Source organism: Diceros bicornis, chromosome 7 (genome assembly GCF_020826845.1).
Source record: "Diceros bicornis minor isolate mBicDic1 chromosome 7, mDicBic1.mat.cur, whole genome shotgun sequence".
Lineage (NCBI taxonomy): Eukaryota > Metazoa > Chordata > Mammalia > Perissodactyla > Rhinocerotidae > Diceros > Diceros bicornis.
In genome coordinates, this window is record NC_080746.1 from 67,562,042 (window position 1) to 67,589,468 (window position 27,427).

The 27,427-nt window shown below is 44.6% G+C and overlaps 1 protein-coding gene and 1 non-coding gene across 9 annotated transcripts in view; both read right to left on the bottom strand.

Moving 5' to 3' along the window:
* Positions 1-27,427, bottom strand: part of DENND2B (DENN domain containing 2B) — a 152,798-nt gene that overhangs the window by 86,192 nt on the left and 39,179 nt on the right. For 4 of the 8 annotated variants that reach the window (XM_058545939.1, XM_058545933.1, XM_058545940.1 and 1 more), the window contains exon 2: positions 21,949-22,037. The exons of 1 other annotated variant lie outside the window; for it this stretch is intronic. The gene's annotated coding sequence lies outside the window, so the exon portion shown is untranslated. Of the gene's footprint in view, positions 1-7,793; positions 8,088-21,164; positions 21,354-21,948; positions 22,038-24,802; positions 24,859-27,427 lie in introns of those variants that run through there. 3 more of the 8 variants (XM_058545935.1, XM_058545934.1, XM_058545938.1) reach the window with 3 other exon arrangements.
* On the bottom strand, positions 14,055-14,162 carry LOC131409206 (U6 spliceosomal RNA). The gene has a single exon (XR_009220884.1). It is a non-coding gene; the product is annotated as a U6 spliceosomal RNA (small nuclear RNA).

Genomic DNA, 27,427 nt, shown 5'->3' on the forward strand with positions numbered 1-27,427 from the left:
TCAAACTCTTCAGAGATGCATGCACCATCTCCTGCCCTTCCACACACCGGGCTCTCCCTGACAGCTCTCTCTTCACCCTGGCAACTTCAATACCTATGTGGATGGGTCCACTCAAAACCCTTCTCTCACGATTGAATCCCTGACTTCAATTTTACTTTAGTCACCCACACCTATGGACAACCTTGGGCCTTGTCATTGCCTGAAACTACACATCCCCATCTTCTCCTCCAAAATCCTACTCCCTGACTACAATTCCCCTTCCTGCCTAGCTCTTGACCTTTTTACTATGCAACAGCTGCTCTTTGACCTTGGCCAGGTCACTCTTCACTTCAGCCCTCCTTCTTTTTTCTAGTTTACAGCAGCCACCACCTTTCTATCCTTCCAGGCAAGAATCCATGATCTGTCACACCCTCAAATCTCTAGCCTGTTTCTCCTTCCACTGTACCTACTTGTAAAGCCCTAACTCTGGATCAATTCAATCATCAGTGTTCTCCGTTTCTTCTTGAAGGCAACTAAAAATTGTTGGTCAGTAATCACCACTAAAGTTTAAAACATGGCTGAAATGTCTTTTAGAGATACATTCTGATGTATTTATGGATGAAATGGTATGACGCCTGGAATTTGCTTCCAAAACTCCAATGGAGAAGAAGGAGGGGTAATGGACAAGGATAGAGATAAAACAAGCTAGTCCAGGGCTGGCCCCGTGGCTTAGCGGTTGAGTGCGCACGCTCCGCTGCTGGTGGCCCGGGTTCAGATCCCGGGCGCACACCGACGCGCCGCTTCTCTGGCCATGCTGAGGCCACGTCCCACATACAGCAACTAGAAGGATGTGCAGCTATGACATACAACTGTCTACTGGGGCTTTGGGGGAAAAATAAATAAATAAAATTAAAAAAAAAAAAAAACAAGCTAGTCCATGTGTTGATAACAGCTGAAGTGGAATGATGGATATATGGGTTGTTCATCTTCTGTTCTCTCTACTTTTGAGTGTATGTTTGACATTTTCCATAATAAAGTTTAAAAAATAAAACCACTTAAGTGAAAGATTGATGGGGAACAGTGCCAAAGGTCACCCACAGATTATCTGCTGGTTAAAAAATGAAAACTATAATTTTACAATGGAGAAATTTGGCTGGCCCTACCTTAAGCAGTGACCAAATGTAACATCAATAATAGTGGGAAAATCAGACATTACGTGCCTCTGATCTGCTGCATCCTTTAAGGATTTTTCCCCCACAAAATGTTTAACTTAAATCTACGCAAGCTCTATATCTAACTTACAGTTTACAGAAAATATAAGGGAGACAGGAAGAAATTAAACAATCCCCCAAAGAAACAATGACAAATCCATACTGGCAAGTGAATTTATCTTAAAAATTTTAAGAAAAAGGAATGCCTAAAACTGAAATCATTTCCCACTCCACCCCTAATAAAACACTTTCCCCTCCTGTAGTTTTTCCACAGTCACCCAAGCTTCTACAAGTCATCTCTGCCTTTTCATTCTCCTTCTTACTCTAGTTCAATCTATCACTAAGTCCTGCAAATTCTACCTTCTTAGTGTCTTAGAGTCACCTCCTCCATTCCCCTGCCAGTCTTTAACTCAGATTTTATTATCAACTGCTTGACTTACTGCAATAATCTCCTAAAAACCACCTCCTTGCTCCTAGTTTTACTTTCTTCAAATCTGCTCTCTACACTTCCGCCAAAGTGATCTTGCTAAAATGCAAATTTAACGATATCACTCCAGTGCTCAAATGCTTTCAGCAGCTCCACTGTGCATAGCAGTGCTTCCCAAACGTGGTCAGCAATTTCACGGCAGGCACTCAACATCATATCACACAGCATTAAATGGCATGAAATCACAAGGTGATCAAATAATTCACTTTTTAATTCTTTCAAACCTTCTCTCTAGATTAAGAAGAAAGTCTCCACTTGCTGCTGTCTTTATTTCTCTAATAGTTGATAATCTCTTAAGAGAGAGCAAAGATTTTCATAGGCAGCCGTGTCTGGCTAAACTTTCAAAACGTTATTTTTTGTTTTTATTGTATTTACTTTAAAAGTCACCTTCTGTGGCAAGTAATATTGATTTTCCACTTTAAAAAAGTAAGACAATTGGGAGCCGGCCCCATGGCCTAGTGGCTAAGTTCAGCGCACTCCACTTTGGCGGCCCGGGTTCAGTTCCTGGGCGAAGACCTACACCACTTGTCAGCAGCCACGCTGTGGCAGCGACCCACATACAACAAAATAGAGGAGGACTGGCACAGATATTAGCTCAGGGTGAATCTTCCTCAAGGAAAAAAAGAGGAAGATTGGCAACAGACGTTAGCTCAGGGTGAATCTTCCTCAGCAAAAAAATAAATAAATAAGTGAGATAACATTTCCTTTTAAAATAAATTTAAGTTCAAAAGTGAGCTGATTTAAACATTATGTAAATAACAGTTCAGGTATTAAGAGACCACGGTAATACTGTGAAGATGGTAAACAATGAATTAAGTCTGGGAAAAACTGCCCTACAGCATAAAATTCAAGTTTCTCTGTATGATTGTGGTGATTTCAAAACAAGTTTGCAGACTGTTTGATATTCCTCTCCTTGAACCAAAAGGGCCCCTTTAAACTACCTCCAGGAACAGAATGTGGCCTACGTGAAGGGTTACCTTCCAAGGGGGCTCAACTTGCAAGGCCAGGTTAGATAAAGGCCACGCAACCTCTGCCAGTCTCTCTAGGGGCGTTGGCTTTCAAGTCCTGAGTCACCTGATAAGAGAAATATAGCTACCTCTGAGGCCACCACACTGGAGGGACAACAGGAAATCATAAATGTGGGGGGGGGGGGTAGTGAGGGCACAGAGCTGAGGAGCCCCAGCTGCTTGAGTTTTCCCAGCTCAGGCACCACACATGGGGGTGAGTCTTCTGACGATTCTAGCCCCAGCCACCGTCTAATACTACATGAGAACACACCTCCAAAACCATGAGAGATAATAATAAAATTATTGTTGATTAAACACCCACTATGTTTTGGGGCGTTAGGAGAACAACGGTAGATCCAACCTTTCACGAGTTAGTCCCTGAGACCTGTCTCTGTAGTCTCATCTTGATACTGCTCACTCTGCCCCACTATGAACAGCAAAAATGACGAATTGGTAGTTATGTACACAGAACTTTGCACACGCTGCTTCACTCCTCTCTGTCTTTGCACAGGCTAAGCTCTCAACCTGGAATGCCCCTCCTTGCCTTGTCCACTTAAAAAATAACTATTCATGGGCCAGCCCCGTGGCTTAGTGCTTAAGTGCGCGCGCTCTGCTACTGGCGGCCCGGGTTCAGATCCCAGGCGCGCACCAACGCACCGCTTCTCCGGCCATGCTGAGGCCGCGTCCCACATACAGCAACTAGAAGGATGTACAACTATGACATACAACTATCTACTGGGGCTTTGGGGAAAAAAAGGAGAAGGATTGGTCGTGGATGTTAGCTCAGAGCCAGTCTTTCTCAGCCAAAAAAAGAGGAGGATTAGCATGATGTTAGCTCAGGGCTGATCTTCCTCACAAAAAATTTTAAAAAATAAATAAATAAATAACTATTCATAGTGGTCAAAAGGTACAAAACAAACAAAAAAATCTCCTTCAAAATCTGAACTGGCACCACTTCCTCTGTGAAACCTTGTCCTCATCTTCCTCACTCCTTTCCCACCAGGGACTGAATTAATCCTTTCCTCCCAGTGCCACTTGTATGGCGGCATAAATCACACTACAGTGTACTGACCATTTATGTCTTGTCCACTAAACTATTAAGTTCCTTAAGGGTAGGGATTGTATGTCTGTATGCAGCTTGTCCTACAGGGGCCTAATGAACCTTTGCTGATCTGAAGTAGCTTCTCCTTCTGCTTCCTTATTTAGCCTATTTCCACTAAAAACATTTCCCTCTAAGCTCCTGGCTGAAGAGAGCAGGAACGATGCCGAGCCAATGCTGCTCTCCTTAGTCTCTCAAACCCTAATGTCCAGTTCCAGGATTTTACTTACTCGACCATTTGGGTAAAGCTTTCTTTTCTGGGTTCACGACTCTTAGGAGCAGCAACCCTACACTGACCCAGCACTAAAAGCTGACTTTTAAAATACAATTAGGTGGGACCTACTAGTTTACTACCTGGGACATAACTGGGTCCTCAATAAACATTATTCCTCTTCCTTTTCTCACTTCAGAAATCTTCCTTAATCTGTCTCCTAAGCAATCAAGTTTCTTCACACTTCTTCCTGCTCCTCCCCTCCCCCAGAGCCACACTTTTCCCAGATCTTAACATCCCTCTAGACTTTGGCCCTTGACTCTCCTCAGCACCAAACTATGCATCTTTAACATGCAATTGCCTCCCTGCTCCCAACTCAGACAGGCTGATTGCATCAAACGAGGTATAATTTAAGAGAGAGGCTTTTACGTCACATTACCTAGGTCTAGCGTGTCAAATACCATTGCTTATAGGATTCATTGTAAAGTTTTTCAGAAGGAGAGTGATACAATTATCCCCAAACATCAAGAAAAGGAATTTGGCGCCGGCCCCGTGGCTTAGCGGTTAAGTGCGCACGCTCTGCTGCTGGCGGCCCGGATTCGGATCCCGGGCGCGCACCGACGCACTGCTTCTCCCGCCATGCTGAGGCCGCGTCCCACGTACAGCAACTAGAAGGATGTGCAGCTATGACATACAACTATCTACTGGGGCTTTGGGGGGAAAATAAATAAACAAATAAAATCTTTAAAAAAATATATTTTAAAGAAAAGGAATTTGGCTGTTAACATGTAAGGATAACAGAAAACAAACAAAACACAGGATTGGGAATCAGAAGACTTGGGCGCGATTTCTTGATCTGCCTATCACTAAAGGCTTTTTTTTTTCTAAACTAATGCAGAAATGTTCCTCCATAAATGTTGCAGAAAATGTTTCTAATGGTATAGTACACACTAAAATAAGAACCATTACAAGAATTTGAATATAGGTAGCCTCACTCACTAAAAATACTAAAGTGAACAGAAGTTTACAAATTTTATAGGAAAAAGGTTATTTTAGAGTTTTTTAATCGATAAGGTTTAATTCCTACTTTAGTCCTTACTACAAACTTAATTACAGTTTAAATATAAAAATTGGAACCATAGGGGCCAGCCCCGTGGCATACTGGTTAAGTGCACACGCTCCGCTGCTGGCAGCCCAGGTTCGTATCCCGGACACGCACAGACGCACCGCTTGTCAGGCCATGCTGTGGCGGCGTCCCATATAAAGTGGAGGAAAATGGGCACAGATGTTAGCCCAGGGCAAGTCTTCCTCAGCAAAAAGCGGAGGACTGGCATGGATGTTAGCTCAGGGCTGATCTTCCTCACCAAAAAAAAAAAAAATAGAACCATAAAAACACTAGGAAAAAACACGAATGATTTTTATAATTCTAATGAGTGAAGAAAATTTTTCAAAGTATGACACAAAATTCAACTCAAAAGACATTAAGGGGGGGAAAAAAGCCATGAAAGAAAATACCACACATTTGCCTACATAAAAATTTAAAACATGTGAAAGGCAAATAATTAGCATAAAATCAAAAGTTACAAACTTTTCAAATAAAAGAAAAAAACTGGGGAAAAAATATCATATGGCAAAGAGTTCTAACTACAAGAAAATCTACAAGAAAAAATAATGATCAAACAGAAAAACGAACAAAGTATTTGAACAGAAAATTCACATACGTACAACTGCCAACGGGCATAAAAAGTGTTCAACTTCAGTAATAACTAAAGAAATCCTAAATAAAGTAACAATAAATCCCTTTTCACCTATCAGATTGGCAAAGATTAAAATGATCTATAACGCCCATGTTGGCAAAAATGTGGTGGAAACAGGCACCTTTATATACTGTTGATGAGAAATAAATTAACGCAACTTCTTTGGAAAGCAGTTTGGTGATATGTATTAACATTTTAAGCGAGCATACCCTTTGATCAGCAAACCTTCCCTTCTAGGAACTTTGCCTAAGGTAACGCAAGTACTAGAACACTTGGGCAAAGACAGCCATATACTGCTGTTTACTGCAGCACTGTTTTGCATAACAGGAAAAATTGGAAACCACTCAAATGTCCATCAATAGGGGTTTGGTTAAATAAACTATGATACATATACCTGAGGAAACACAACGCTGCTGTTAAAAGTAATGTACTGACATGGAAAAATAGCCTAGGTAAATTATCAAGTAAGAAAATTTTCAGTAGAGTATAATCATTTTTTCTATTATAGTAAAATATACATAATATAAAATTTGCCATTTTAAACATTTTTAAGTTTACAATTCAGTGGCATTAATTACATTCACAATGTTGTGCAACTATCACCACTATCTATTTCTAAAACTTTTGCATCACTCCAAACAGAAACTCTGTAAACATTAAGCAACTGCTCCTCACTCTCCCCTCTCCCCAAGCTTCTGAACATCTCTCATCTACTTTCTGTCTCTATGAATTTGCCTATCACAGATATTTCATATAAGCAGAATCATATAATATTTGTCCTTTTGTGTCTGGCTTACTTCATTTAGCACAATGTCTTCAAGGTTCATCCATGTTGTAGCAGGTATCAGAACTTAATCCCTTTTTATGGCTGATTAATATTCCATTATACGTATACACCACATTTTGCTTACTCATTCATCTGTGGATGCACATTTGGGTTGTTTCCACCTTTTGGCTACTGTGAATGATGCTGCAATGAACATTGGCATACAAGCATCTGAGTCCCCGTTTTCAACTCTTTGGGTTTTATACCTAGGAGTGGGTCGCATGGCAAGTTTTAGCTTTTTGAGGAACCAAAAGAATTTGCTTCCACAACAGCTGTACCATTCGCATTCTACCAGCAATGTATGAGGGTTCTACTTTCTCCACATCCTCACCAAAACTTTTTACTTTCATCTTTTGGTTAGAGTATAATCTTATCTTGTGAAAATAAAATAAATGTATATATAAATGTATTATAGAAAAAAAGATCCATTGATACCCAACTGGTTAACAATGATTACATTTCTGGGGCACGGGTTTATAGGAGAGGCTCATATTCCGACTTATAAGTTTTTCTATTTTGTAAAAGTTTTAGAATAAATGTATTGCTTCATTATAAAAAAAAAAAAAAGAAAAAAATCTTAAACAAAAATCAGCCTGAGACAGTTTCATGCATGCTTGCTAATCAGAAATTGTAACACATTACAGTCCTTGTGTTATGTACACAGCAAGGCCCTGAATCAGCAGGAGCGAACAGATCTGAGGCCCAATCCTAGTTCCGCCACTTTGGGCGCTCAGTTTTCTCATCTCTAAACTCTGACGCACCTGGGACTGGATCAGAGTTCTAAACCAGCACGCCAGTAATGGGTTACAGCTGTGCAAACACACTGACTCCTTCAACCCCTGGGACAGCACTGGGGCTCAGTGTTACCAGCAGCCTCCTCCTTTTATGCCAGTGTGCCTTACAAAAATGATCACTTTCTGTGTGTGTAGGGATAGGAAAAAGGTTGGACAGTGCTAGGTCAGGTAACCTCTAATATCCCTTCCCACACTGAAACGGAATTCTCTGATTGTGCTGAACTAACGAGGGAAGCTAAGAAAAGGAGAGCTTGAGGGAAGCTAAGAAAAGGAGAGCTTTAGGGAAAATCTAAGAGTCACTGACCACGAAAAAGAAATGAAGATCCTCCCCCAAGGGGAGAAGCAAGCATAGACAAGGATTCAAGAAATGAGAATGCCAGGGAAGAGCAGGCAGCTTGTATTTACCAACTCAAGTGTCTCACCTGAAGCCACAGGTCCTGAAGCAGACAGCATGGGGCAGGGCCTGGAGCCATGCTGCTCCAGGAGAAGCATCCCAAAGTGACCTGCTTGGGTAGCAGAGAAGGAGAAAACCTGACCTCTGTGGGAAGAGGCACTGAGGCCTGGCTCAGTGAAAGCCCAGTGAAATCCTTTCTTCCAGGTGTTCTCAGCCTATCAACTGCCAACTGTGGACTTTGCCCTTGAAATTCAACTCCTGGGCTAAAGAGATAATCTCCCAGGCATGTCCTGTGTAAACCTAGCTAATCAACAGAACACACTCAATGTTGAGCCTGCCTGCCGTCCCTGAAATAGTCCTGCCAATCAGGAGGCTGTGCTAAAGGGCAGGAGGGAGCTTATCCTGGCATAAATGTCACTTGTCCTAATAGAATTAAGTGCCCAGGATGGGCATTTTCCAAAAATCAGTCAAACAGCTGTTTAGACACAAGCACACAGCTGGAAGCCTCATCCAGAAGTGATATGGATATCGTGAGAAGAGTCACTGCGACTGAGGGCACAGACCTCTACCAAGCTTTGTTGATGTTATAGGGTAAGCCACCCAAGAGAGTCTGAAGTATAGACGTGAAATTCTAGGTTAATGAAAGAAGGCATACCAATTAACATCTGGCCCTCCCACCCTTATTTGAGTCTCAGCTGCGAAGCCTCTTAAGCAGTGGTTCCCAAAGAGCAGCAGCACTTAGAAACTTGTTAAAATTGCAAATTCTCAGGCCCCACTTCAGACCTACTGAAGTGGGAACAGAAACAAGCTCTCCAGGTGAGTCTGCGGCACGCTGAAGTCTGAAAACCACTGCTCTAAGGCTCCAGAGAGCTCTGCCTTCTGGAGTTCAGACCTCCCAGATTTCCTTTATATTCTGCTTTCAATGCATTTTGAGGGACTGAAATATTACCTCTCTAGTTATACCCAAGAAGACAGACAAGTTCCTCCCCCTCCAATTCTATCTTCCACATGGTCTCACAGCTTTCTGTTCTACCAACCAAGTCCAACTGTGTTCCTTTCCTGCTTTCAGAACGATTCCTCAATTCCTAGAGGGTTCAAGCCCCTCAAGATCTCACCTCAACCAATCTTTTCAGCCTCATGTCCTAACTCATCTGTGTCCCTGCTCATGGTAGGCGACCATCTAATGTCTATTCCAGAATCAATGCTAAAGATAAAAACATCATCTAAAGGAATCTTTCCTAACCTTCAGAAGCAAAGTAGTTACTAAAATAGACAGGGAAAGAGGAGGCAGGAAAGCAGAATCCCATTACTTACAAAAGAAATTCCTCTGTGTGTCAGGAACCTATGCTAAATTTGAAATTCAATCTCACCCTGCTCTGCCCTTCACAAATGACTCCGTCTAAGCCGACTGACTAGGCTGAACACAGATCTCATGAACACCAAGGAATGAGTTTATAAACACCCTACACATTTTCATTTCAGAATCCTGACCCTTGATTTATAGAATCCAAACAGGACCAGTCCCTCAAAAAAGAAGTACCAACCAACAGAAACTAGTCAATGATCAATTTCCAGCAAGTGAAAGTTGTGGCCTAATAAATTTCTTTCCTCAAATATTTCCAACAAACTTGGAGACTCTAAAAGAGACCTGTAAACTAGGAAATCAGAGTTCATTTACAAACGCTAGTTTACTGACAAATTACTTAAATTTTCCAAAACAAATTCCATCTTCTTTCTATAAAATAGGAGGAATCGTAATCTAAAATATCTAACTACTTGTGGAGTATTAATGAGAAAGACTGTCACTCTTCCCACCCAGATATAGAGAGGTGATTCAGGTTATCTGTTTCTGAGTCTTGTCACATACCCCTACCCTTCCCAGTTTTTGATATGGACTGGCATTCTCAGTATTTAACCAGGTACTCCTTTCAAAGAAAGCTGGAAAAAACGCATTCAACTCCACAATCAATCAAAATCCATCCTATCTCTCAATGGATAGAAAGGAGAACATAACAGTAAACAACACACAACAATTCAGGAAAAAAATGCTCATTAAATATTCTAGATAACTAAGAGGAGGTGCCTGTGGTATAACAATTACAACCGGGAAATAGAAAGAGCACATCCTTTGGACTCATACAGACTTAGACTTGGATTTTAAGCAAGTTAGCCCCCCTGAGTTGCTCATCTGTAGACATCAGAACACCAACAAATTCACTCACAGATTGTTATGAGAAGTTACTAAAATGATGCAAGTGAAAATGCCTAGTATAACACAATGCCTGGAATAGACTAAGCATTCTGCGAATGATATAACACAGACCTAGAATCTATAGAAATTTTTAAAACACATATTGCTTGATCCCAAGAATTATGCAGAACTGAATTATATTTATTCCCCTTCCTTTAGCTAATTAGCTATGTGCCTATCCCCACTCCAGATCCCTTCTATTTCCCCATATTCTTTTTCTTGATTCTTAGACAACCAAATTCAATGTTCATCTTAGCCAACCATTCCTCCAAATTTTGACACCTTATCCCTAATCGTGCAACAGACCTAGAATATATACCCCTCATACTAGTTATCCAAACTCCTTACCATGGCCAAAGGCTCTACCTGAATTAGCCTCTACCAACATCTCATACCCCTACATCCACCGGCTCACTATATGTTAACAACGATGACTTTCTCTATGTTCTTTCAACATGCCAAGCAAGCGTCTTCCTCTCTCAGGGGCTTTGCCTTTGCTGCTCCCTCTTGCAGGAATGTACTTTCCCCAAATCCGCACATTCACAGCTTCCTCTCATCCTTGAACTTGCAGCTCAAATGTCCTATTATCAGAGAAGTCTTCTCTAACTTCTCTTTTGAAAATAGCTTTCAAATTCCTGTTACTCCCTCTCTTTCACATCACCATTATTTCCTTCACAGCTCATACTATCTCTATCTCATTTATTGATTTGCTTACTTGTTTACTGACTGCTCCCCCACTCTAAGCTCCACGACACAAGGACTTGGCTGTCTTCGTTATCTTGACATCCCCAGCATATAGAACAGTGCCTAGGACAGAATGGATACTCAATAAATATGTACTGAATGAATAAATAAATAAATAAAAAGTTTCTAAACAAGAGAGGCAGAGTTGGACACCACCACCCCCCTTTTCTCTGACTAAGTGGTGGCAGTAGAAGATAGGATCTCAGGGAAAGAGGGTAAATTAAAGAGAGAAGAGGCTGAGGAGGAATAAACCCTGTTTATTGAGTTTGCGGAGCACAAACAGATCAAGTCATCCCAACTCTCCCTCTGAGGAACATTAACTGCTATCAGGGGCTGGGAGGACGGCACAGGTGTTACAGACTCCATGGCTTTCTTTTTGTTTTCCCCACCAATTTTTCTTATTTTGGTAAAATACACATAACTCCATGGCTTTCTCCTTTAGTTTCTAGAGCTTCCCAGGGCTCAACTTCTTCCAGCAAAGCTACGCAGACATCTAACCTTGGGTGTTTTTCAGGTGAAAAGAAGTCTGGATAGCACTGCTTTTGAAACCCATCCGGGTTCACCAAACGATGTGAGTTTTGAGACGAAAAAGCTATTCTATTGTTCATTAAATATGAGATTTAAATAAAACAAAAATTTCCAGTTGTTCCTCATTGTTTTCTTTTTAATTTGTTCCCTGCCACTTCCCTTGGCACTTACTCAGAGCTAACAAAACCCACCGCCCGTCTCACCACCAGAATCCTCACAGCTGGCTCTCCCAGCACAGTTGAGCAGTAACCCAATCCTGAGCAGCAGTGATGACTCAAACCCAGAGAGACAGGGACCCAGAGAGGACAGTGCTGCCCATTCCATTTCAAAAACACCAATTTTTCTGGCAGTCTTTCCATTTACATCTGAAGCCAAAGGGCTGAGTGAATCGGGGTTAGAGGGAAGCAAAGAAAATAAGGAACTTCAGTGCTCTCTTTCTTTTTCTTTTTTTTTACTGAGGAAGATTCATCCTGAGCTAACATCCTCTGCCAATCTTCCTCTTTTTGCATGTGACCACTGACAGAGGAGTGGTGTAGGTCCCCACCCAGGAACCAAGCCTGGAACACCAAAGCGGAGCATGCTGAACTTTACCAGTAGGCCACTGGGGCTGGCCCTCAGTGTCTCTTTCCTTTCTAGATTCCAAAGCCTCAATTCTCTGAACACAGCAGCAGAGTTAGTCAAGTCACAGACTACAAACCAAGGTCACTGCCATTGCCTAGTTCATCTCGCTGTCCCAGGTATTTTTCCTCTTGCACTCAAGTACCACACTTCTTTAGAGTTGCTGGGGTCAGTCAGGTTCTTTAATTTCCTTTCCCTATTTGCATCCATTTGCTAAGTGACAAAGTATATGCACACATGGGTCTGATCTTCCTATCCTCAGACCTTTATAAATGAGTACAAAGCCCAATGTGTGGTTTCTATACCCTGTGGTCTTCACCTCTTTTAATCACTCCACAGAATGCATGGTAGGTCAAAATTTGCTAATAAACTAAATGGGGTAAGGGACTCTAGCATAACTTGGTGCCAAGAAAACTTATCTCCAATAAAAAGTGTCGGGCATAGTTTTGGTAGCTCTACATACTGTCAAGGCTGAGCTTCCCCCGATTGTACAGGGAGCTACTGTAGGGTCTGAGTTCCTGCCTGTGGGAGCCTACAGAAGCAAAACTGCAGAAGAAATAAAATGTTCGACCCTAACCTGCAGAGTTTGGTCTTCTAAAGCAAAAGGAACCTTAAATTATAAACGGCCTCACTCAAAGGGAAAATTTGTGAAGCACCTTCTCCCAGGAACTCCCCATTCTGCCCTAGGCCTGCTTGGGTTCAGCAGGCCCATAAATTGGCACTGTTGATATGACCTTTCCAGGCTATATTTCAACAAGAGATAACAACAAAGCTGAGAGCTTTGGTAGCACTCAAAGGAGATTTGAAGGACTTAAAACACGCTGCTAAGTTTGGCAGCAAAAGTTCCTATTTCTTGCAGTTGAAAGAGGAAATCTCCTTATAATTACACTTGTAGATAAGATGCACCAAGCTACTCATGTTACTCATTCTTGTTAGGAACAGATCCACCGCTCCTCTGAGAGTGGTCTGAGCGATCACTGCTGGGGCAAGTCTCACCTGGGGCTGGGGAGTCAACACATCTCTTGGAAGATCAAGTGCCAGGAGCATCCTGATACAGCTTACTGTCTTAGCCACAACCACCTGCCCAGAGATATTCGCCACTCTCACTATCTCTGAGTTCACAATCTCCCTCAGTCCACTTCCCATCTCGCTCTTGCACACAGGGTTCTGCCATGTGCCTATCCCAGCGCCATATAACATACGTTACTCATCAGAGAGGGTCCTTTCAACCTAGATGCTCCTTTGGTTCAGCCAGATTCCCACTCTGGTTTATATATTTCTTTACAAAAGCACGGTACAAGAGCTATGATCTATGTACTGATTAGAGGACACTTATTACTGCTCTGCTGATACTAGATATCTGCCCAAGACACAGAGGAAGGAACTATCGCCTCACATTTCTCAGCAGAACAAACTGGACAGACTAGCCACTCAGTCACAAACTCTGCTTGGCTTACCAGGGAATAATAAATATAACAATAATTGCTCACATTTCACTCAGCACTAGATATGAGGTACTGTTCTTAAGCACTTGATATTTAGGCCTCAACACAACCCTATGAAATAGTACTATTACCACCTCCACTTTACAGAAGAGGAACTGGGGCATGGACAAGCTAAGGAACTTATCCAAGGTTACAGAGCTAGTGAGTGCCAGAGCCAGAATGTGAACCCCAACAGTCCAACCCCAGAGCCCAGGCTCTCAACATTACTCTTTTCATTGGGTGGCTCTTCCCCTAACACACAGGTGTGTCTTTGAGCATAACTGGCTCACTCCAAACTCTCAAGGAGAGAGGGTTGGTCAGAAAACACTGACATTTTTTACCACTGAGAGAAGAAACAGTGATGGCAGTATTTATTCCCAGAGCTGGTCTCAGTCTATACAGCACAACAAACAACTACCCCCAACATCTGTAGACCAAAATTTTCCCAGGGGTACCAAGTGAAACCCACCTCCTTTCTTACTGACCTGGTAGACTTTCTAGCTTCCTAAGGGCTAGAGCCTCTCTGCAAGTTGTTGCAACCACGCCCTAAGCATCTGAGAACAAGTTCCCAGTCTCCAAGTCATGAGAACCAAGTCGAAATGCTTCCTGGAATCCAACTGGTGGGGTTAAAAAAAAAGTTATTCAAATATATTTTTTTCAATTTAAAAATATGGAACGCTTCACGAATTTGAGTGTCCTCCTTGTGCAGGGGCCATGCTAATCTTCTCTGTATCGTTCCAATTTTTAGTATATGTGCTGCTGAAGCGAGCACTACTCAAATATTTTTTAAGCATAAACTACATATGTTGGCCAATTTGAGGAAATAAAATGTATAAAATGTTATACTTAAACAGAACTTCAGGGAATCTAGTTGGGAAGACAAGACATACCCATTTGAAGAGTCAAGTCAGAATGTTGATTGAAAACACTCAATAAAACCTCCACTTTCTAGAAGAGGAAACTGAAGCCTAGAGAAGCCAAGTTACTTCCCCAAAGTCACCCAGCCAAGTGACAGATACAGTCAGCACTAAAGCTCAGGTCTGCTGACTATGTGGCCAGGGCAGAGAAATTCATAGGAGGGAGAGATCTCTAACAACAGCAGCAGCTAACATTTATTAGGAACATATTTGTGCCAGGAACGAAGCTAAGTGCTTTATATAAATTAACTCATTTAACCCTTAGAACAAATCTTTGAGATGGGTAACATTACTCCCAATTTACAGATGAAGACACTAAGGTTAACAGAGGTTAACTCCCCAGAGGTCCACAGACAGTAAGAGGAAGAGCCAGACGACAAACCTCCAGAGCTGGCCACAAAGCCTGTGCTCCAAGCTGGGTCTTGAGGAATACATAGGCAGAATTCGTGGAAGTGGGAGGGAAGAGTTCTGGGGTAGCCTGTGTCCAGAGCACTGTAAGCAGCTTGTGAAGGGCCTCCAATGCTGGGTTAAGGAGGCCCACAGGGGCCCTACCTGGGCTGGCCTGCAGGAAGGGCGTAGGCAAGAGGCAGTTCTAGTCTCCCGTCACTGTGAAGGGTAAGCATCCTACCAGGAGGGTAAAGCTGCGACTATGAAGCTGGGTTGAGAAGGACCACCTCAGAAACTCTCCTGGGGTCTTGACAGAAAGATGAATAAAATGCAAAGTATAAACTCCTACTAAATGAAGAATCTGGTTTGACTTTTCTAGCGTAGAAACCACAACCTGATTAAGAGTTGCCAGCCTTACTCTCTTCAAATGCTGCTCTAAGTTGATAATAATAATGGAAAACATTGAACATTCTACGTGCCTGGCACTGGCCTGAGAGCTTTAGGTGTATCATTTCATTTAATCCTCACCACAACTATAACAAGCTTGGGCCTGATAAGGACGTTTTGGTCAATGATGGACCAATATAAGACGGTGGTCCCATAAGATTAGCACGATATAGCCTAGGTGTGTAGTAGGCTATACCATTTAGGTTTGTGTAAGTACACGCTACGATGTTTGCACAAGGACGAAATCACCTAACGATGCATTTCTCAGAACATATCCCAGTCGTTAAGCGACGCATGACTGTATATCCATTTTAAAGATGCCTCGAAGAAAATTGAGGCTCAGAGAGATTATATAACTTGCCCAAGGTCACACAGCTAGTAAACATAATTTCAGGTTCTAAACGTAGGCTTGTAAGACCCAAGCTCCAGCTCTTACTCACGGCACTACCCTAGATGTGACAGTCTCATATTAAGTACAAATGGTTCCATCAGAGCTGCTCGAAGACAGCACCATACACTCACTGAGGATCTAACAGTCACTGATAGTTGAATAAATACATTACAGCTTGATTCATTTAAAAGCAATCTATAGGAGCCGGCCCCGTGGCGACGGTTAAGTGCGCGCTCTCCACTGCTGGCAGCCCAGGTTTGGATCCCAGGTGTGCACCGATGCACTGCTTATCAAGCCATGCTGTGGCGACATCCCATATAAAGTGGAGGAAGATGGGCCCAGATGTTAGCCCAGGGCCAGTCTTCCTCAGCAAAAAGAGGAGGATTGGCATGGATGTTAGCTCAGGGCTGATCTTCCTCACAAAAAAAAAAAAAAAGCAATCTATAAAAGTTACCTCCATAAGGGAGCCTGTGTTCCAAGAACACAAGTGAGCACACCAAAATTCAGTTCCTCGAACAAAGCTAAAGAGTTCTAAAAACTAGCTGACTTCATAGTTTTCTTTCCGATTTTCCCATTTCCCTTTTCCTATCCCCCCCACACCCCACCCTTTGACACTCTCAAAGAAGCTTCGACACAGGTCTAGAACCCTCAGTCTCCTCCTATTTCCAGCCCTTCAGTTGGCTCTCTTCTATCATTCAAACAGTGCTTTATATCCAAGTCTAAAAGTTGGACCCTCCTCCTTTTTCCCAGCCTAAAGAATGAGAAAGTCAATAACCCTACCACCAAAACCCAAAACTTCAGCAGGTCTACGTTTCTTCTCTTTCAATCACACAGACAGACAGCGGCTCACAGTGGGGAGGAAATAACTACAATACAATATCTAATACAACATATATGAGATAAGTCCCACACCTGATACTTTCTAGATTCTCCCCAGCCCTAGGCCCAGACCCTCTGTAATCACTGACTAAATGGGTGAGCAGACCACGAGGGCACAGTGGCATGAGAGATGCCTCCGAGCCCAAGAGCAAATGAACAGGGGTGTCAACCCCAATGCCAGCCACTGCCACTCACCCTCGCCCTCCCAGTATTTGTTAGGACCTATGCAACATTGTCTCCTTGAGTCCCCTGGGGGCAGGCCAGCCTTCTGCTAAATTGTAAAGCCTCCTTGGTCAGCCCCAGGTACCCGCTTCTATCTATCACCCCAGCTGCCCCTGAGAACTACCTTCTCCTCAGTCCCCTTGCCCAGGGACTCTCTCCTGTTACCTTCTAGTAGTCTTCCAACTGCTTCAGATCTTGTTTCTCACAACCCTCTGTTTATCTCATTTTTCCCACATTCAAATAGTCCTTCATTCACTGTGCTGCTTCCTGTTAGTCAATCTCCAGCTCATACACAAATCCTTCAGTGACAACAAGTCACACAGAAGAGTCTGGATCTTTGAGAAACCAGTGGTTTCATGATAAACCCTTAGGAATAGGTCAGCTTTGGTTAAGAAGCCTTCATGCCCTAATTGCACATAATTCAACCTTTATAAAGACAGTGCAATCTAACGTCCAGGCAGTTTTTAGAAGAGAAGAGTGTTGTGATAATTTCAACAGCCTCTCGACAACGGTGTATCAGAGTTAAAAAAAAAAAAAGAGGAAGGATCTTTGAAGAAATCCTTCAATAAGGTAGTCTAGACTCATTTAACATCCTCCTGTCCCCTACACACACACAGGCGCATTTTATAGGGCCTACAGCTAGAAATGGAGACCCCAGCGGGGTTTTTCTATCAGACAATATTACGTGGCATGTTCCCCTAGGACAGATGCACCCAGCACTTCACCCCACACACTCACTGAGACAGAGGCCCACAGCGCCTCCTCCCCAGCATAAAAGAGATGCAGTCTTCCTCCCTACCTCCAGAAGGCACTCACTAGCACGTTTTCCCACGAGCTTTGAAGAGGAGTCTCCGCAGACTATGCCAGATGGTCATTTTTTTTTCCTTTCATGCCCTCCTGGCCCCTTCTCCACTTTCCATGGTTCCTCTAACTCAAAGAACTCAATTATCTGCCAGCAGATTTCCCCTTCCCCTCCCCCCACCCTGCCCTAAACATCCTCTTCTCCCAAGCTAGTGCAGAGGCGCAGAAGGGAGATCCAGCCAAAGCTCTGCGGGGCTGCTGCCTGGCCTCCTCCAGGCTCAGGTATGCATTCCCTTTGCTTGGCTGCCTCAGCAAACTCTCTTGGGCCCAATACTGGAAACCAGGAGTCTCCAGAGCAGTGACAGGTAACAGCTAACAGAAGCAACAGGAAGACATGCTCTTTGGTCTCTGAGTCCCACCTGCCTGCAGGGAAGTGCTTTGGAAGGCCCAGGACTCAAACCCTCCCACCTCCCTCAGGTGCCCAGTGGATCTCCCCAAAGCAGTTCTTAGAATCAGACTCGATGGGGAATGGAGCACAGCCTCTCTTAGCTCCAGGCCAGCGGTGTGGCCATGATATATGGAGTCTGGAGTGCCCCTCCAAAACGTACACCCAAAGCCTTCATTCCAGGGACAGGGGCAGAGCCAGCGGAACTGAGGATGCCCTTGGCCTGTCCTCCAAGGTATTGCAAAGTTTCAACTTCCTTGGGTAACTGATTATTCTAATTTTAGAGAGAGGGAGTCCAGGGGGAGAGTGTGCAGGAAAGGGAGTAGAGGAAGGGGGAGAAAGGGAGTGAGAACAGGAATGTTACTTTTTAATCCTTAAGGAACATGGAGGGATCCAATTTGTGACTCAGCTCTGGGAAGCTGAACCGATGAGGAGTGGGGAACAGCTGCAGCCCCAGTCGAAGCTGTAGACAACTTCTCCTTCAGGCCTTAGAGGCTGCTGTGACATGATTCACCTGGAAAAACGGCTCTGTTGTTAAAAAAAAAATCTGCCTACTTAGAATCTTCTCAGGGGCTTCTGCCCAGACACCACTCCAGCGCACGGCTGGCAGGTTTTCCCCTGTCCTAGAACAAGAGCTGAGGCTGCGGGTGGGGTGCCCAGCCCCTCCTTGTGTACCCACTTAGTGTGTGCCATGAGCCCTGCAGACTCCCTGAGGACTGATCTGGGATGCCCCGGCCTAGAGTCTCCCCTCCCCTGTTACTCTGTTCCTTGGCACAGTCCCACGGCATATCAAGTTTCTCTGCCCTTGGAATTCCCACTTCCTTATTTCTTTCTTTCTTGTTTCCCTCTAAGCTGTAGCCACACGGGTTCCTTAAAGAGCTGCCCAGCCCCCAAGGAGGCTTTCAGAGCAATAACTCTTCCTGCCTGTTAGAACCCTGCCTTTCAAACCCAGAACAGAGGAGAAAGGTCTCTCTGCCCACTCAAAACAGTTTCCCCAGCAGAATCTACCAGGTTGAGGGAACCTGCCTAGCAACCAGTAGCCTCTCTTCCAGCCACTAAAATTTATGACATGTAACTGCCAGGTGGCTATGGGACACTAGAAGAGCAAAGGGTCCCTGGAATCCCTCTCCTCTATAGGAAAACACATGAGTCAGGTGACTAAGGAAAGCTTCATCTCTGAAGCATCAGTTACGAGGCTCAAAGTCTACCGTGAACATCACTCTTTTTAAACTTCCCGACCCAAAGAAAGCACTATTTGTTTCCTTTAACATCTTGAAGAAGTTTTTAAGATTTTTCTCATTTTCATTTATAAATGCAGAAAAGAAGAGGGCACTTTATAAATGGGGAAACCAGAACAAAGAGGCAAAGTGACTTTCCAGAAGAGAGCAGGGCCATCCTTCAAGCTTCAACTCATAACATCTTACATTATATAGGATTTGACTTATTCAAAACTATGTTCATGGAAATTATTTCCTTTGCTCCTCCCAACAGTCCTGTGAAGTAGTTATCATCTCCATCTCATAGCTAATAAATCTGAAGGTCGCAGAGGTTAAGGGTCTTGCCCATGGCCACCTTGATGGCAAGTAGCAGAACCTGGCCATGGACTCAAGTCTCCCAACCCCAAATCCATTATTCATTCTGCTACACAAAAGGAAACATCATCTGCTAGCCTTCTTCACATGTGTGGGGGCAATAAAACTGGAGAAGCCCCAACCACATCCACATAAGTAGAGGAGAACTGAGATCCTGGATTTGCATTGCCCACCAAAGGGCCCACTGACTCAGAGATGCCTCCTCCTCACCTCCCCCAACTTTAATCCCAACCAACAGTGCTATGCCACATCCCCCCAGTAAAACAGAGTTCAGCCAAGCAGAGGATCCCTGGGGTATAATAAAAGGAGGCCACTTTAGAAGGGGCCCATCTGAAGTCCAGGGCCATTGAGTTCACCCTTGTGGACCCTCAGGCCACAACACTCATGCCTACATGTACACATTCAGGGAGTCCGAATTGGGGACCTGGTCAGTGCTCTCATTGGCAGGCTGACCCGAACTTAATCAGAAGGCCCCCTCATTGTTTGCCAGAATACAAAAGACATTCTGTTCAGAAAGTTCAAGAAGAAAAACCGAGAAGCCAGGACAGCAGCTGTTCCCTCATCCCACAGAGAAGCCAAAGGCATCCACAAAGTTCCCTGAGGCCTAGGAGTAAGTGTAAGATATAACACGGCTGAAGCAGCAGCACATCTCCTATGGGTCTCCACTGCAGGGAGTATCCACTGCATTAATCCTCCTAATAAGATTACTGACAACCTAGCTAGCCCATCACCTATAAAAGTGCCTTTCTGGAAGGATCTCCTCTCCTGGGCCACACTAAGCTCACCACACTCCACTCCTCTAGGTCAGAACAAGCTTTATCAAAACACAGGGCAAACAGAGTAGAAGGAGTGCCCAGTGTGGACACTGCATGCCCTGAGATTTGGTTAAAATATTAACCCAAGGAATCCACCCAGCACAACCACAGTACCTCATGTCTCCTCAGGCAACCTAGCTCTTAGCAGCTGCCGCTGAGAGCTCACACTGAAATATCAGGATAAGAAACCTCTTAGCAGACCCCCTAACCCGAAGACACTCCCCTACCTCCACCTCATATATTTTTTACGAAAGCCTGTGACAGACCTTATTGATGAAGGAGGACAGCTCACTTCTTACCAAGCTGCCTGGGGGAGAGAGAGAGACCGACCGCTGTTCAGATATCCCTAAGACAGTCCCTCTGTCCTAATAACTGCTCCAGCGAGACTTGGAACTCACCACAGGATCCTAGCTGAGTTAATTAGCTTTTTCTTTTCATTACAGGTCAGACATAGCAGCACCAAGAGACAAACAGACAGTATTCACTAGAACAAACCAAGCCACTCAAAAGACACTGGAGTTTCCCTGTAAGAACTACAAGCATAATGCTGGAGTGATGATAACGTGTTTTCTATATGAAAGACTCTTCCTATAAAATACCCTGAGCCTCTGTGCTAAATACAAGTAAGATGATTTCTGTAGCGAAGTCTAAACACCTCAGGTTCAGCAAGAGTGAGAGCAAAGTGATTTGCAAAGTCAAGAAAATTGGCTGTTTCCCTCCTCCTTAAGCTAATAGAATCCAACTGTTGGAGCATGACATCATTCCTGAGCCCCGAACCCTGAGCAGAGAGTACAGACACTCGCCTGCCTTCCAGAAAACAGCCCAAGACTACGGCCAGGAAAGGAGGAAAAACAATCTAAGCCCGGAGCTGACCTTACCTGAAAGTCCCGGTGCTTTCCTGCCCACTCCATTCTCGGCAGAGTTTGGCTCACTCTACAGTCTGTTAGGGAGCCCAGGGCCCCCAAATCCACTCGCTTAAGCTCCGATACCTGCTGCGAGCTTCCCACAGCTCCTTCCTCTGACCTTTCGTGGCGCTCCTTCCAGCCAAATGAGCAGAGCACTGCTAGCCGGCCAGGCCAGTTGTCATGGAGACACTGTTCTCACCAGCGCGCGCACACACACACAGACACACTCTCTCTCTCTCTCTCTCTCTCTCTCTCTCCCCCTCTCTCTCTCCTCCCCCCTCTCTCTCTCCCCCTCTCTCTCTCTCCCTCTCTCTCTCTCCCTCCCTCTCCCTCTCTCTCTCCCCTCGCTCTCTCAGTTCTGGGAGGCTTCCATGAAACAGCACTGTCTTTTGATCAGCTCGGTTTTTGCACGCATTCCACTCCTCCTACCTCCCAGTCAAACAAGGGCTCTGGGCTGCTCCTGGGAACTTGCTTGAACAGCTCAGAGGGGAGAGGGGAGAAGACAGTGAGTGGACTTGTTTTCCTCCCCTCCAGTGTCTCATTTTTTATAACTTGGAAGAATCCCGGCCAGGGGGGAGGGAACTAGCTGGAGCACTTGGAGGGGAAGCAAGCCCTTCCTCTGGGTCCTGGAGCGCGGGTAGGAGGACCCAGATGCACTGCCTTGACTTGTTTGTGCACTTGGGATTTTCTGGGCAGCAGTTGAGGCGGAAATACATTCACATCCCAGGAGCTCGCCTGGACTGGCCTCTCTGCTTACCTTGCTGCCTGCCCAGGTCGTGGCGATGGCTTTAACCAGTGCAGGGACTCATGGTACTAGGGCTGGTGCTCAAGCAGTCTCTCATCTTCCTGCAATGGAGAGGAAAGACACTGGGTCAGGACCAATAAGAGTCCTGGGCAAGTCCAGAGTCACAGCCCAAGCAATAAATGTGATACAAATACAGCCTCGTCTCTCTGCCCTGCTCAGGGCCTGCAGCCAAAGCCCAGGCTTTCTGTGAGCTGCTGTCACAGCCAGTAATAATATCACTCCTGTCCAAGAACTAGCACAGTACCTGGGACACAGCAGGTCCTCTAAGTTTAATCCCTCCACGGACATTTCTGCTCTGTAAATTCTTTTACATGCACTATTTTGTTTGATCCTCAAAACCTTTTGAAATACACTGGACAGATATTATTATCACCATTTTATACATGGGAAAAGTGAGGCTCAGAGAGACCAAATGTTTAGTCTGCAGTTATAACCTAGTTGGCAGTTGAAGAACTAAGAGTAGAGACCAGTCCACAGCCCCCTAGTCTGGTGCACTTTCCACTAAAGTATACTGCCATCTGATCTTAAAAACTAATAATTTTTTGATAACCAGTTATGAGCTACAAGGCTGGGTTCCCAGGGGAAGGTAAAGAATCTCCCTGAGTCATGGTGAGGTAGGCCTGACTACCATCCTTTTAGCCTGAAGACTCTATGATAGCATTGATAAGATATCAATTGTACTGGTGCACAGATTAGAGAAAAGAAGTCCTGCCCTATAGCTATAAATTACCTTATGCTTTTCCAAAATACTCTCACAAATCTTGGCTCATCTGTTCAACACAACAGGCCTGAAAGTTAGGACTAGTATTATCATACTAATTTAACGGATTAAAAAAAAATTTAAAAGAGAGGTCAAATGACTTGCCCCAGGTCACAGAACCGGAAAATAACAGATTTAGAAAAAGTACCCAAGCCTTTCAACTCGCGTCCATATATTCAGCAGAGTAGCTGCAAGTGTACCAGGCAGAGCAGGGGTCAGAAGACCTTGGCAGTGCCTGGCTCCAGTACTAACTAGCCATGTGCCCCTGGGCAAGTCACCTAACCTTCCAGTTTCCACCTATAAAACCTATCCCCTGGGGAACTGATAGGGCTGGGATGAGCATAAAAAGAGATGATGTGTGTGAAAGCATTCTCCTTAAATCAGGCATTGGGCTAAGAATGCATTCATCTCGGGCCGGCCCGTGGCTTAGCGGTTAAGTGCCCGCGCTCTGCTGCTGGCAGCCCGGGTTTGGATCCCAGGCGCGCACGGAGGCACCGCTTCTCCGGCCATGCTGAGGCCGCGTCCCACATACAGCGACTAGAAGGATGTGCAGCTGTGACATACAACTATCTACTGGGGCTTTGGGGGGAAAAATAAATAAATAAATAAAATTATAAAAAAAAAAAAGAATGCATTCATCTCAGCTGCTCTTCACCACAAACAAACAAAAACCTGGGGCAGTTGGTATCTCCCCAAGAAAAGGGCATAGAGGCTCAAGGAAGACATTTTTCAATGGGTTGCTTCCTAAAACAGTGCTCGAGAGGTTCTGATGGAATCTGTAACGCAGCAATCCCTGGCAGAATCTTTGTGTTTTTGATTAACTTCCAATATATCGCAAAATTCTCAAAACAAGATTTTAATTGACTTGAGTTTAAAAGGTACGTATGTGCTAGAGGCTAAAGTAGAAGAAATGTTTCTAGATTCAACAGGAAATAACAGGATGGCACAAATCCTAAGTGATGGTCACTACTGCTTCAGTGAAGCACTCAGAGCTTCAAAGGGGGCATCCCCAATCCCCCACCATAAATGCCCAACCTCACCCAAGCACCAGCTCAGGAATCCCTCCTAGGCCCTAGTGTCCCAAATCTGCAAAGGAAAACAGGATGAAACGGCATGTGCAACACCATCGAATCACTCAACTTCTCCCTCTGCCCATTCCCAACAGGCATCCCTCTGCTCTTCTCCTGTCCCTCACAATGCACATTCCACTTGCCCAGTCTCCATACTCAGAAAGAAGAGGTGATGATCAGCCACTTCTACAATAAGATAATATTCACAGTTATCATTAACACCAACTAACATTTATTCAGCACCTACCATATGTCAGGCATTCTTCTAAGCATGAGGGACCAGGGGCCAGGGCTGAGTACTGAAGCTGATACAAGTCAGTCTCTAAAGTAATCCAAACTTCAAAAAGCCCCCCAGACCAGAGACACAGAATGCAGGCCACGCTCCCCCTAGTGGCATGCTGCAGTTATAGAGGTTCCTTAGAGCCCTGTCCTTAGGCAGAAGGGACATGGGAAGAGTAAGGAGAACTAGCATCCCTGCTTGGGTGCTGCTATAGTGTGTGAGCTCCTTGAACTGGGCAGGGCAGGAGGACAACTGAACCCCTCTGTTGCCTCTGCAAGGCTGGATTCAGATCAATCCTACTTGATCCTACTTTCCCAAAGGATAGGGCTTTTACAGCCTTACGTGGTCTAGTATCTGCTGAGAGGCCTGCATGCGTACTTGTGCCAGAAACCTGGGAGATATCCTTGCATCTCCCTGCCTCTCTCTCCCCACATCCAATCTATTTACCAATTCCAAATAATTTTACTTTCAAAATATCTTTTATCTGTCCATTTTTCTGCACCTCCGTTGCCACCCCAGTCTCTCCCCTTAATTACTACAAAAACCTCCTACTCATCTCAGCTTCCACTCTTGCCCTCAGAACTCCATTCTCCTCGGAGCTGTCTAAATCACCCTTTTATACCAGATCATGTCATTTCCTGCTTCACACACTTCAATGGCTTCCCACTGCACTTAGGATAAAACCTAAATTCTTACCAGGACCTGTCAGGCCCAGCATGATCCTTCTCCAGCCTCCTCTCAGCGCCCTTCGTGTGCTAGCCACTCAGATCTTCTCTTAGTTCCCCAGAAGTGCCGGATTTTTTCCAGGCGGTTTCCCTTTGCCTAGGACACTCCCCCAGGACACTCCTCCTAGTCTTTGCCTGGCTGATTCTTACTCTCCTTGCCTTGACTTGCCTCTCACCTCCTCAGAGAAGTCTTCCATGATCCTCCAATGGAAATGAGGACTTATCCTTCACAGCGCTCACCATAATCAATAATCACACATTTGTGCAATTATTTGCTGTCAGGCTTCCTCTGTGAGTTCCTTAGGAGCAGGAACCTTGACTGTTTTGCTAACCACCATATTCCCTGCATTTAGTACAGGGCCCAGCTCACAGCCGGCGCTCAATAAATATCTATGGAATGAACGCATAAAAACCCATTTCTTCCTGTTCTACAGGAAGAAGAAACTTAGAACAGCTATTTCATGTCACTCATTGTATCTTTTGACAGACTTACAAACTATAATTACATCTCCTTTCCTCATGTGCCTTGCCTGTGGGCTCAACCAAAAATTCCTGTAAAGTCTCCGTGTGGTTTGTTTCCCAGAACTTTCCCCGTAAGGTCACTCTTCTGAGGACGCGCTCCAGGGTTTTACAGCCTCTCCCATTACCAGAGTGTTCACTCACAGGCACTCCACCACCAGTGTCACTGCCAAACCAAGCGGGATGCAGGCATGGCCCAACTCCCACAGATGCGAGGGTTCTCTCAGGTCAGCTCCATTCAGGGACAAAAACGCTTTCTCTCACCTCCACTGTGCAGGTCACTCTGCTCATGGGAAATACATTTTTACTTAAAAAACCATCTTATGTTTTATAATCTGGAGATGGGTGTAAAATGTTGTTTGAAAGAAATGTTTTTCCATTACTAAAAAAAAAACTAAAAACTTCTGTCGGGGGGGAAAATAGTGAAGGCCCAAATAACAGCAACGGCAGTGTGGCTAAGTCCAACCCCCTCTTATGTACACTACCACCAAAATCGGGAATCCTTTCTGGCTTCATCTCCAGCCCACACTTCCCCTGCTGCCACCATCTCATTACAGGCACAACCACAGCATACCACCTGGTGCTCTGAAAACTGTGTTTCCTCTCCCTCCTCCCACTGCTCATGCTGTTACCTTTATCTGAGTGCCTCTCCTTCCCCACTAGCAAAATCTTATTGTCTTCCAGGCCCAACTAAGTTATCACCTCCTCTGTGACATATTTCTTGACCTCCTGGCAAAATCTGTTTGTCTACTCTGCAAGCCCACAGCAGTGTGAAGATGCCTTTATTATGGTATTTATATCACTTTATCACTGTTACTTGCACCCCTGTCTCCTCCACAGTTGTGAGCCTCTTGAGGTCTATCCACTTTAGCATTTCATTCAGCGTGGGGAATCAATTAATGTGTGGGGGGTAAACGAATCATTGAAAAATACTCCTTAAAAAAACAAAACAAAAAGAGAAACAGCTGTCCCCTCCATAAGATGAGGGAATTTGAGTGGACAGATCTACATTGTACCAAGAGAATGTCTGTGTGTGTGTGTGTGTGTGTGTGTGTGTGTGTGTGTGTGTGTGTGATAATTAGATTCTAGGTTTGGTCACTAGAAGAGTTTATGGTATTTTCTTGTCTCTTTAAAAACAAATGAAATTCCGAATCTGAAAACAAAGGAGCAGAGTAAATCTTTTAAAGTCACTCCTTACTCTGGGATCAAAGGAATTCAAGAAAAATGAGCTGTTGTTTTGATATTACTAGTAGGATGCTAGAATGCCCAAGAGATACAGTATAACTTCAGATGCCTCTGGGGTGCCTAGCTCCCAATCCCCACCAGATACAGGTCCAGCAGCATCTCCACTGAAGACATCCAGTTCTACCCCAGTAACCGGGAATCAGGGATGTGTCCTGCCCAGTTCTCCTACACTGGGCTCTGGCTGCCATGCGAGCAGGCAGGTTTACGCAATAGCCCTTTAGGGCTTTATAATTTTCCTTTTCTACCTCTGAGCAGCAATGTGGTTAAGAAGAGAAAAATTAAAAATCCAGGAGTAGAGAAAGGGTCAGCAGATTGGAGCCCAGGTCCTGGTTTCTGGGCTGGTGAGATCTTGAGCAAGTCCCTGTCCCCCTTAGGGCCTCTGCTTTTTCCTGCATATAATGAGAGGGCTCTTGTAACCAGCCATTCTCCAAGAGTGCTTCTAGCTTGCATGTTCTATTGCATTGTTCTACTGCAGTCGCCCAGTCCTATTGTTCTGTCCTAGTCACCTAGTCCCACTCCTTTCTGACTGAGTCCAAAGTGGCAGGAAGACTTCTTGTTTCAGGGGCTACAGAGTCTCCATCTAATCCTTTCAGGAGAACCACTGGCCTGCGGCTCTGGAGTCATCTGCCTAGGATCAGACAGAAGACTGTCACTAACAAAAGGCAGCCTTTCCTGGAGGAAAAGATAGGAGACTGGGGCTTCCTGCCTAAGGAAGGCTGGAGAGAGAAGAAAGGCACCAAACACAGGATGGAGAAATTAGGAAATGGCCTAGGAAGTGCCTGGAAGAAGACTGAGGCTCTGCCAAGAGACTTAGGCCCAGCCATCAGTCTGA